Source organism: Falco rusticolus, chromosome 10, assembly GCF_015220075.1.
Source record: "Falco rusticolus isolate bFalRus1 chromosome 10, bFalRus1.pri, whole genome shotgun sequence".
In the NCBI taxonomy this organism is placed as follows: Eukaryota; Metazoa; Chordata; class Aves; order Falconiformes; family Falconidae; genus Falco; species Falco rusticolus.
The window spans coordinates 28,922,675-28,934,935 of NC_051196.1; positions in this window are offsets into that span (position 1 = coordinate 28,922,675).

Sequence of the window (12,261 nt, forward strand, 5' to 3'; positions counted from 1 at the left end):
TTTTACAGAATTCCTGCTTGCTAGGTTGTCATGGCACAGATGCTTCGTACTGCCTTTTTGTTCTTGTTTCAGTGTTGAGAAATCTGTGCTATCTTAATTATTAACCTGTTATGCTTAAGTTTCATTACCTATATATTTTTTAATGTCTTCTATTGAGGTGACAAATGAAAGTGGTAGTTCTGCCACTGCTGCAGTGCTTTAACTTCAGGCTCTGCACTCACTGTGTGCCTGTAATAATGACTCTCATAAAAGTCCTTTGATTGTTCTCTGATGCAAATTGAGATCAACAATAACACACTGTTCTCTTTATAACAATTGTATACTACTCAACTTCTTTGGACACATTATTGAAGCGTAACTCAACATTAGGATAGGTTAATAAATACTATGGTAAAAATTTAACACAGTTGCAAAAAGCATCCATCCCTCTGTGTGGCTGCTGCTTATGGAAGAAACAGAACAAAAATTTTCTTTCACTCAAATGGCTTGGTGTGAGCCTAACCCCTTTTGGGGGGGGAGTAGGGGGGAACAGCAAAGTGGGATGTGCTAGTGGTAGACTAAAAAGGACTCGAACCACAACAGCTAGCTGCTGTTACAATTTGGAAGTCATCCTCCCGAGTCAGGGCTGGATCTGTGCCTGCCTGTCTGCTGGGCACTCAGAGCTTACAGTTGCGCTATTATAGCTCTTTGTGCATCCACCAGCTACAACAATGAAACATCAGGGAAAATAATGTTGCTAAAAATGTGCATCTCCTTTTTCAACTCTTATGTATCTGGTGGAGGGAGAATGTTAGTAACAGTGACGTGAGTAAGGAAGCATATAAGGTTTTATTCCCTGACTCTTGCAGACATACTTTGGATTTATCACTGAACTCTGTCCCTGTTTCCTGACCAAATTACACCACTTCTATTACAGCAGAGTGTTGGAGAATTAATTCAGTAATGTTTGTAAAGTGCACATGCAAAATAATAATTATCCTCTTATAGCTCCTTGTTTGTATATCCACTTCCATGAGGAAATGCCCTCAAACTGAGTAAACATAGACAGATGAGCACTGAAATAAACCTGTCAGGAGCAGAGACTCTTGCAATCGCCCTCTGTCATACTCACCCTTACATGTTCAATATCCACCCAAGGCCATTTGTGTTCAGGCTGGGGCAGGAGTTCCTAGCTTCTGTCTAGCTTTTTTCTTTGTTTGCTCAGTTCTTTGTTTGCAGAGCTCCTGCTTGCTCAGTAGAACTTAGCTATAGCCACAGCATTTTGAAAAAAAAATCCCACTATTCTGTCCTTTTTATGAATGCTCTAAATATAACTATTGAAGCAAAACAATACAGCCAGATAAACAAAGAGATGCAGGCAGTATAAGCAAAAGCCTCTTCAGCAGGTCTCAAGTCAGCCAGTCCTCCCTTCCTTTCTATGTTTTAGCTAACAACCCATTGAACTAACAATGAGGAAAAAAGGGAACAAAGATTTAATGCTAGTCATCACTGCTCTTTTAAATATGTTAATACTAGTATAAAAGGTACAATTTCAAGGGACTAAAACCAGGGTGTTCCCCTAGGATTGCTGGTTTCCTTGAATGTTCCCTGAAGAGTGGTTATGGAATAAGGTGCTCGGGGCAGCTGGGTCATCTGTGGTCATAGGCTGTGTGATGCTTCATAGCAGTGCTGCTCTAAAGGGATTAAACTGGTTTAAACGACTCCTATAGTTTTGTAACAACATTTGCTTGTATCTTAACTTCATATGCTGTCCCTGCCATTGTACCCCGATGTCATAGTTGTAGCTGCACGGTGAAGTGGTCCGGCTGAAATACAACTGGGGCAGAGGTGGTGGTGGTGGGGGGAACCCGGTGGTTTTAAGTTTCCAGAACTTGCTTGCCCTGCAGCCACATCAGTAGCCAGCCTGCAACGGAGGTGAAGGTGATCTGGGAGCGGAATAAGCTGTTAATGGAGGCATGCTTCAGCCACAGTGGCCACCAGAAAATTTGTTTGAACTACAACCTCATGAAACATTTTCAGGGCACAATCTCACTCCCAGTAGCAAAGCAATATGTTGACAACATGAGGGATGAAACCCTCATTTTCTGATTCCTTTTTGCTACTTTGATCACTAGCCTATGTGCTGTGGCTTGCAAGAAGGCAAGATAAAACAAGGTTAGAGGGGGGGAAAAATGTATTAGCTTTTAAATACAAGTAATATTGTTGCATGTTAGCAACATGTTTAAATTATCTAGTTGAATGAGTAATGAAGGACATAATTCTGCAAAACATTGCTCTGTGATGACAGTTCTTGGAGTGTGAATAAGGGAGCGGAAGGTTGAACCCAGGGATTGAACTGCTGATGAAACACACAAGACTTTTAGAGGCACTAAATACTGGTCTTGTTTTCCATTGGTGTTACTGGGAACAGAATTAGCCTTCCCTGAGTGCTTTTGAAGATCCCAGTGACAGGGCAGTTGGCATTTCTTGCACAGGTTGGACAGCAAGCACAAGTCTGTTTCCCCATGACACTAGCTTTGTAAGTGGATCTGATGCATAATTGTATAAATAGCATTTGTGCTGTATTGTAAGCAGCATTTTCTGTATGTTGTCTGTCTTTGTACAATATAAAATGCATTGTAAATAGCAGGTTGCTGTGGCTACATAATAAATGCATTCAATAATTGATATTTTCAATATCTATTGTCATATTTGGCCCCTTGGAAGCTCTGGCCCATGTGGTTCAGCATTGACACTGGATGGTACTCTGTTCCTTTAGAGTGTGAATTTCTTCCAAAAAGATAAATCCATCATGCATGCTGGTGCCATGCAGGGAGCATGCTGCACAGTCATACTAAATCATAAAAAACTAGATAACATATGCCTTTAAATTTCTTTGCTATTTAACTTACCTCAGGACTTTTAAAAGTGATAAGTAGGTGATAAAATAACAAGTAGGGCTGGCTTTGAATCCTGTCTGGCACATGCAGAACAGTATTTTGCTAGCAAGCACCTGAGCAGTGGTTCTGTTTGGGGGAGACAGCTTCTGAAGGGCACTGCAGGGCTGCTGTGGACCCGGCTCTGAGGTCCACGTGGCTGTAAATGGTGACAGAAGACATAGGGCATGTGCCTCTGAGAAACAAGTGTAATGCACAGGTGAGGCTTAAGCTTCATTTGAGACAGAACCTTATGTAATAGAAACATGGAAAAAAGGAAGATCCCCTTAGTTTCCTCTACCTGCAACAGATATGCTTTTGGTGAGCATTGGTGGGCTGGTCATGCCAGCAGCGTGGCCCTGCCTTACACAGAGGCTGGCAGAGGGCTATTGCTCCCGAAACCAGCAGGTCTTGACTTTCTGCCAGCAAAGGCCAACTCGGTATCACTGCACAACAAATGCATTTGAATAACAGATTAGTGTTTCTGGTAACATTCCACTTCTGTTCTAAACTGTATTAAACTAGGGATTTAGGGAACTTGATCCTTTATGGTAGCTCTAAATATCCTTTTTCCTCTGCCTCATTATGAAATAAATGGAAGTTTTCCTCCAAGCCGGTCTTTTTTTTTTTTTTTTTTTTTCCCTATTTGCTGAACAATAGGAACGGTGTGCAGGGTCTGAGGTTGGAGAATTGGGCTCTTTTGGAGCAGATAGCTTTGCAATGGGTCAAGGGGCACAAGAGAAACCTCTGGCAAATTGCTGGCATGGGAGAACTCCTAGGGGTTGCCCATCTGGCTATGGAGCCCATGTTCCTGCACCTGCCAGAACAAGGAACGTGCTGAGGCTGAGACAGGAGAAAGAGAAGTAAATACAGTTGGCAAAACATCCAACACATCAGGAAGAGCATCTCCCATGCTGTGCATGCTGTGCTAATGTTGGCACTGGCCTGGAAATTGGAGAAGCTTAACTGCTTCCCTGGAGGACTCTGGTGCTTTGCTTCACCCTAAATTTGGCCCATTATTAATATCCCCTATCTCCCTTGCAGAAACAATCCATTGCTTTTTATGTCACTTCTTGTTTAGGGTAATGCCATCTGATGTGGTTGGGATGGGCCCATAATTAGTGTTGCTTTCTTGCTAAATCCTTGACCAGCTACAGAAGAATGATTTAACTTCCTCGCCTCCCACCTGATTTATCTGTCTCTGAATAGAGGAAAGTTTCCTAATCGGAGCACTATTTTCATGTGAACCCAAAGTAGAGCCTGGTGTGCAAGCATCTTCTACTGATGTGGAACCTGCTGGTTACAGAATTCAGTCTAAAGTATTCTTGGCTAATCATTAATTCATCTACTTGCAATTCATTCATCTTTATTTCACAATTTACTTGATGAGGATAATGGAGAGCATCAAAATCTGAAAACTGATCATTTTTTAAGAACAAACATATGATGATAATTAATTAATAGTAGTGACAACAATAACCTTAATTTTCCAGGTATTCCCCAAAGAGCTGTATTTTAATTATAGTTGCTAAAAAGACAAATTAAATCTTTATAGATTCAAGCTTTGGTTTATGGCATTCACTTCACAAGAGTAAGGAGAAAGCTATCTTCATGTAAAAATAATCTGATTTTTTTGGAAGCTTCTGCAAATGGCAGGGATGAAGAGAAGATAAATACTGCTGATGATATTTGGTATGACATTGGAGTCCCTCTGAGAATTACCACGGTGTAGTGTGCCAGTGTAGATGTTCTTTGCTTTTATGAAGGTGACAGACTTGACCTGTCATGTACTAGTTACACCCTGGACAGACTAGAAATGTCACAAACTGCTAACAGTTACTACGTAAGATATAAAAGCTTCTCTTTGGAAATCTGTGACACTTTAAAAGGTGGGAGGACAAACTACTTTCATACGCTAAGGTTTTTTTGGGGGGTTGTGGGGTAGTTGGTTTTTTTCCCCCCTCTGTCCTCCCATATGACAGTATACATACTAGAAATTATTGGGGGCAGAAAAAGCAATTCTAGCAAGGTTAGAAATGCTGCATTAAATAAACCAATGGCAGTGAATAGGTACAGCATCTTGTTACTATTTTGAAGGCTTTGTGGTGTACAAGGCTCAATGGGACTGGGAGAAGTGTAGAAATTTATTATAGACAAAGAAAATGCAGATATTAGGAAAGTGTGATTAATTCTGTGCTGACTTATCCTGGTGAACTTTTACTGTAAGAGCGCTGCAGTTGCTGCAGCTTGATGATGTGTTGGCTTCTCCAGTCTGAACTCAAGCTGGCTATAACTGGAAGGAGTTGGTTACCAGAAAGATACTTAAGGAGGTGTCTAACCCTAGATGTAGCTGTGTGCTAGATACAAATGTGCTACATGTGTGTACATTATACAGGTCCAAGATCTGAACCAGAGGCAGGTTTTGATCTTGGAGTTGGTGTCACACCATTAGGCTGTCTTTGTGACTCTACAGCCTTGTTTTGCACTTGGCTGGGGAATAGCCACCATATACTATGTTAAAATTGCCGGATTTCCTTTCAAGGTGCAAGTACTTTGTCTGTAAAATGTATTATCAAGCTTCATGATGAATGAGAAGCTTTTATTTGTCCTTTCCTAGCTGTTCTTATAGGATGATCTAAGGTCAGTGGTGAAGGATGAAAAAATACATGGCTTCATGTAGGTGAATCTTTCATCAAAACTTTGTTTCAGTAAACTGGGAAGTAAAACAAATGAGTATCTGGTCAGTTTGACTTTACTCCTAGCTTCAGCTTGAAGATCTTTGAAAAGTTTCTAGGTTGTTAATATTTGGATTTACTGTTATTTTTATATGGCTGTTTTTAGAGGAAATTCAGCTCTGAGCAAAACTAACACAGAATCTGGCTTGCCCACCCCAAATATGTAATTGTGTCTTTGTCCGTAATCTGAGGTGCTTTCACAATGCAGATGATTAATGCATGAATCGTATGTTCTTTGTAGGTTGGTGTACGGTGTGAAATGCTGCTGTGTTCAAACACAACTGCGAAGAACTGAGTCAACTGACACAACCCAGAGCGCAGTGTACCCTGCTCTGCAGGCACTGGCTGCTTGGGAACACCGGAGCTGATAGCTGCCTTGTTCTTTCTGTCTATATTTGACTATGATAACATTGTCTAGTAAAGAAAGCCATTAGACTCACTCCCAGAAAATTTTAGTTCCATTGTTTTGATCCTAAAGTCAAATATGCTTGGATCAGACTCTCCCGGGGTTGACTTTGCAGTTCGATTTATTACAATGGAGTTGCATTATTTAAAGATATCACCTCCAGTCTTCAAAGTCAACAACTGCTGCACTGGAGGCAAGCATTGGTAATTGATGTTTGAAATATTAGCTGGTCATAGAGGTATGTATTTACTAAAATATTGTTCAAGTTTGCCTTTGCTTGTTTATACTTTCAGAGAGCTTTTCACTTGCTTATCACTTGATCCCATTTTTTTTTTTTTTTTTTTTTTTTTTGCTGGACTGTTCAGTATGCCCCAGCAACATACTAAATCTTGAGCAATAATGAATCTATTTTATCTCTTAGTAAAAGCTGCCACTACAGACTAGTGCCAATCTGAAGTGTGTTTCTGCTGTACTTTCCCATTGTGTCATTTTATAGCTACAGGACTTGAACCTCTGTTAAGTTGCATCATTTTTTTTCCTCCACCGACTAAGTTCTCAGGCAAGTCTTAGGTGTGTGGTTTGGTTTGGGGTTGCTTTTTTTTTTTTTTAGCATGAGTCCAGAATGAAGGCAGCTGTTTCTGGCTGTCATTTCTAGGAAGAAAGAATGCAACTGACTCCTCTGTGGGGACCGAGAAATGTTTTAAGCAAGTTGTAATGGGCATATAAACATTAAAAAGATTAAGGACAGCTTAAAAGAGCCCTGAACAGAAGGGTTTTGATGGGAGCCTGCCCACTTTGCCTTCTGTAACGCTGGGAGACCCAGAGAAGAAAGGAGGTGCCCAAAGGGAACAGTTGCCAGGTTGCCTTGGTAAGGATGCTGAAACTGCCAGGAAGCAGGTTAGAGATTTGTCCAGGATCAGATCAAAACTTCAGGGTGCTTCTGTCTTTAGTTCACGGAGGATATTGGAAATACCTGAAGATCGGGCATTGTGAAGTGCTTGCTGGCAATTCTGCTATTTGAGGAATGTCCTTCTAGTTGAAAATGACACCAACTGAAATTATTTCAAGTAATTTTTATTAACATAGCAACTATCTCTATCCTTTTCACATATGCTGACTTGAGTGTGAAATAACCTGGAATCTGATACCACTTCCACTGAAGTGGCTGGAAGCACCTTAGTGATGCAGAGAGAAGCAGAGCAGGTAGCTCTGGAAACTTTCTGTAGGACTAGGGTATTTCTGTAGGCTCCTCTTGGAGTCTTAGACTTTAAATAAATTATCAAGGAAAAAGTGTTCTGGGGAAAAAAGGTGTAACAACTATTAAACTGACTGTGAGGTGCTGTAGGACTGTTATCAGTTTTTGGATATAAAAATATTATTTCAGAAGCAGAATAGCTGTAAACTAGACATTGGTAGTGTCAGTCTCTTGCTGCCTTATAACACACTGCACATTAGACCTGCAGGTAAGCTATGTATGATCTCGGCTTTCCCTTCTTTTGTCTTGCCTTTTAAAACAGACACTCAAGGAAAAGAGTCCAGCATCGGCTTAAAGGAGACATAGAGCTAGTCGTTAACAGTGCCTCAGCTTTTAGCACTTTGTTGTTGAAGGTACCTATTGGTCTCAAGAGGCGTGACAAGCTGTTTTCATTCTCTAATTTACGGGAGATGAAATGTGCAACCCACTTCATATTAGGTAGTGGGGCACCTGCAATTTAAGCTTTCAGTCTTTGCTCTGTCAAATTTTTTCCTGGGGAAGAAAATGCCCATGTAAAGATTTTTTGGGGTGATAGTCCAACTGTTATCACTTTCTCAAGAGCGGGTAGCTTGCTTTCTTACTAGTGACAACATTTATGGAGTAAATGCCTAAGTAGTTTGGAGGTAACAAGGAAAGGAAAAATCATCGGTTATTATGAACATGTCAAGGTTGTTTATTTTCTTTTTCTTCCTGAATTCCACATGTGACAAGCAGCGTCATGACATGTCAGGTCAGGCTGCATCAATCATGTCATCTTACATTACATCGTATGTGCGGGATGGTGGAAACCACTTATGGGTCAGAAAGGAGACTGAAGAAATAATTTTTTTGTAGCTTGAATAGGGGGAAAGAGGACTGGGGAAAGGGAGGAAACTGAAGTAAAGCACAGGATTTTATTTTCCCTGAACAGATGGCCAGCCCACCCACCATCAGGTGAAGTCAGATAGGGCTGGGGATACAAACCTCATCAGATGGATTGTTATTTCATAATGCTGTAAGAATCTAAGATGCAAAAATGCATGAGCTTCGGGAGGGAAAGACTTTCAATTAGTCAGAAAAACTTTTGACAAAATTACCCAGTTTCTGGGTGGAGAATCAAGTTTGGATTTTAGCAGAACTTGCTGAATTTGAGGGGATAGAAAGCAAAAGCTTAGACCCTATGGGGGGAAAAGCATATGAAGGGGAGAAAATACTTTGAAAAGTACTCATTTTGTTAAAAGCCTTTTCTAATATATACAATAATAACAATTTCCACATCAGTGGTATTTTACTTTTAACGTACTATCTTGGTGAAATTATTTTTGTCCTTGGAAATTCTAGTGTTATTGATTTCTTCTAGTAGAGACATAATTATGGAAGTTGTGCATTTGTAAACAAGAATTGTCCACCTCCGTAAAGCTTTGTTTTTAGACAAGCCCGTCAGTGGGAACATCCTGACTTCCAGTGCTTTCTGAGGAAGTTTATAATCCAGAAAATGGAGGCTCCAGGGTCATTTGAGGCTCAGCTCTGCAATAGAAAGCCAAGTGTAACATACAGCAAATACTTGTTATTCCCCTGTTGGTATCTGGGTCACAGAATCAAAACAGATTTCAGCAGATTTTGGTTTTATCTTTTTTTCTATGATTTTGCTTCTGTTCTTGTGAATATCAGATTTGGATGTCTTTCTGCTGAAGTCTGACTCTTATGGCTGTTTAGAATCATGGAGAAGAAAGCTTCATCCCAACCTTATTAAGCCAAGGTTAAAGCTGACCAAGCTTTTCAGGTTTTCCAAGCATTTTCACAGCAAAATTAAGGTAAAAGGTCCATCTCTACATTTTTCAGAAAATAAACCCAAACTAATTTCTTAGTCAAATATTCCATTGAGTCTTTACCCTTTTTTCCCTTTCACTTTAAACTTAACATAAGTTTTATGCAAGTATTTGAAATGGAATGTTTACCCAAAAAAAAAGTTAGCCTAACCTTTTCTTTTTAGTGTCAAGTTGTCAATTTTACCGTCAATTCATGCTTTTGCCTCTGGAATATATTTTGATGGTACTGCTTGTAATCCTTACTAAGACTTCTTAGCAATACTGAAAAGCTGCTACAGTTTGGAAGGCAGGTAATATGCTTTTATTTCTCGTGCATCCTTCATGCTCTGGACATTATTGGACTTTTGTGGGTACTCTTAGACTCTTGTTTTGCTTGCGAGATATGGTGGAAAATAAATGTGTGATATCAGAATTGTTTCAGCAGTTGTTGCTGCTGTTCTGGTCAAAAAGACAAAACACCAACTGGAAAAACCCCAGCCCTTGCTTCCTTCTCAAGCCCCTGCTTGCTTGAATGTGTTGGGAAGAGTAAGAACAAATAATAAAAAAAAAAAGCTGTTGGCTCAGAGGCCATAGTGGGCACAAGGGGGAAATGTCTTTTAAAAAAGCTTAGGGAATTCAATTATTGGAGGTACTAAAATTAAATACAGTAAGCACTTCAGTATGTGAATTAGATATCAAATTTATTCTTCATTTAAGGAGTTACATATCTGGGAAGTCAGTGTTGCCCAGTGGTCTTGAGAATGGACGGATGGGAAAGGGGAGTAGTTAACCCTGTGGCTGTCAAGACAGCACAGCAACAAGTACTTCATACAAACGTGTGTTCAGGCAGAAATCCTAAAAGATCTAGCAGTGCTCAATCTTGAAATTCTTGTTTCATATGTCTCTTAGAATGTGTAGTATAGATGTGTATACCTTAAGCTATATAGCGCAGCTGAATCTGACATATCTTGTCTAGACTCAGTTTGTCATAATAAATGCTACTTGCTTGAGTTAGAATGAGTTAGCTCTTGAAAAGAAAATAAAGGAATAGCTGAGCAGTTCTTCTTTCTTTCCTTCCTGTTATTCAGTTTTCCTACTCATGTAATGATGGCAAGAGTTCTTGGAGCATACCTTGCAACTTGCCTTGGCTCTTCATGTTTGTTTTTCAAATAATTTAAAAAAAAATATTTGTGTGGGACCTTTTCCTTAATGAGCTAAGCTGCTTAAATCTCAACTCTGCCCTCTACCTATTCTTTTGACCTTCCATTCAAGGTTTTCCTGTTTCTTTTCTCCCCCTGTGATCTGACTCTGTTAGAAGATAAAGGGTGAGCTCTTCCCCAGTTGTAAATTGGGCTTCGCTTGTGCAATGTTAGCTGGCATAGATCTGACTCCTGAATCTTCCCTGGAATAAGATTCATCCAAAAACAGTTCTACAGAGATGAGATGAGATCATCCCGAGCTTCCCCAGCAGAAATGAAAACTGACTCAAACTTTCAACTGTTTTTCCCCATAGTTCACCTCTAATAAAGCTGAGAACAAGCTAGTTGTGACTGGCAAATCCTGGCTCATACTTCCGGCCTTATTTTCACTGTCCATATAGCATCCCTTGGAGATGTTGTGTAACGCAAACTAGTGGTTTTTAAGTTTTAAATGATTCTTGATAGTAAAAACTGCATCTAGCCATCTCTGTATGGGAAGTTTTCCTCCATTTGTTCCCTCTAGAATAAAATGTGTCCTCTGAAGTAGATATCCATTGCAATATATTGGTATAGCGTAGTAAGCAGAGAAAACTGCTGTGATTAAGTGGCTTGGCGAAGAGCAACCAAGGAACATGTGTACTGTGTGCTTAACGTGAATCCACAGTAGTATTGCAAACATATTTTGGTCATGTTATGAAAATGATTGTCTGACATCTGAGACATGACAGAATAAGTGGGGTAACTATGAAGTGGTTTTGAATGACCCTTACCCATTTGTGGAGATATGCCTGCAGGAGCATGCTCAGAATATCTTCATGTTTTCAAAGTAATTGTAGGATTCAATTCATTTATTCTCACTTATTCCAATCATCTTTTCATTAAACTTGCTTTAGCTCTTAAACTCTAAGTGAATAAAAATGGTATATGTGTCTCTAGCTTTTGTTTTGGTGTTGCGCCTCCCCCCCCCCCTTTTTTCGGAAAAGTATTAGCATTGCAGACAAGTTTAGAGGATGTTAAATCTTGGCTTGCTAACAGGAGGCTCAAAGATACTGCAATCTGGTCTCGGTATAATGAGCCCCTTTGTTATATTTAAATACTATCATACTATCCTATATACAGCAAAGCATTGGGATGTTTTATGTTAACAATGCACCAGCACTAAAACCTCGGGCAACTCTAAAAAGGCACTAATTATTATTATTAGTGTTTTACACTAACAATAAATGTCAAATGGAACCCTGCAAACAAATAACTACCTGTCACTAAGTGAATGAAAAGCAATCTTAGTAAAGTGAATTAAAACCCAAACAACAGAAAACTCAACAGGCAGGCGCTGCTGGGGTGGCTCAGCTGGGTGGTTGGTGCAGCTCCTGCTAGAAGAGCAGCAGCAGCTGCGCAGTCTTGATTGTGACAGTCCTGATCGTCATGTCCCTTCATCAACATGTAGGGCACCTGGTTAGCAGGAGGTATATGAGCTCCTAACAGCTGAAGTGCATCAGCTTTAGGAGACACTTAGTCATGGTAAAGGGGAATTGGATGCTAGTGAGGATTTAGCTGTTTTATTTATTGTATTGGTTGCAGTGCTTGAAGTTTTATCAGTGAAAAATTAAAGTTGGGCAGTAGAGTACGTATTGCTTTGGTGACGTATTTCTTTTAAATTTTTCAAGGTACTTTGAGTGTGTCTCCCGAAGACTTATTTTTATAAATTGTACACTTTATTTTTCAATCTTCATGTATCTTTGATATCTGATTGACATTTTCAGGACGCTCTAATCCTTTCTACTGAAGGAAGCTCTCACAGTGGCAGCTCTTGCAATCAGCTTCACAGAGCTCTCCTCAATCTGTTTTTATGATGAGGATGAGTTCTATGACTGAAGAGCTGAAAGGAATTGAGATCTGGTGAGTGGCAGGACAGGCTTTCGTAGTGACAGGTTTTTTCGCGTAGACCTGTTCATAAAATACAG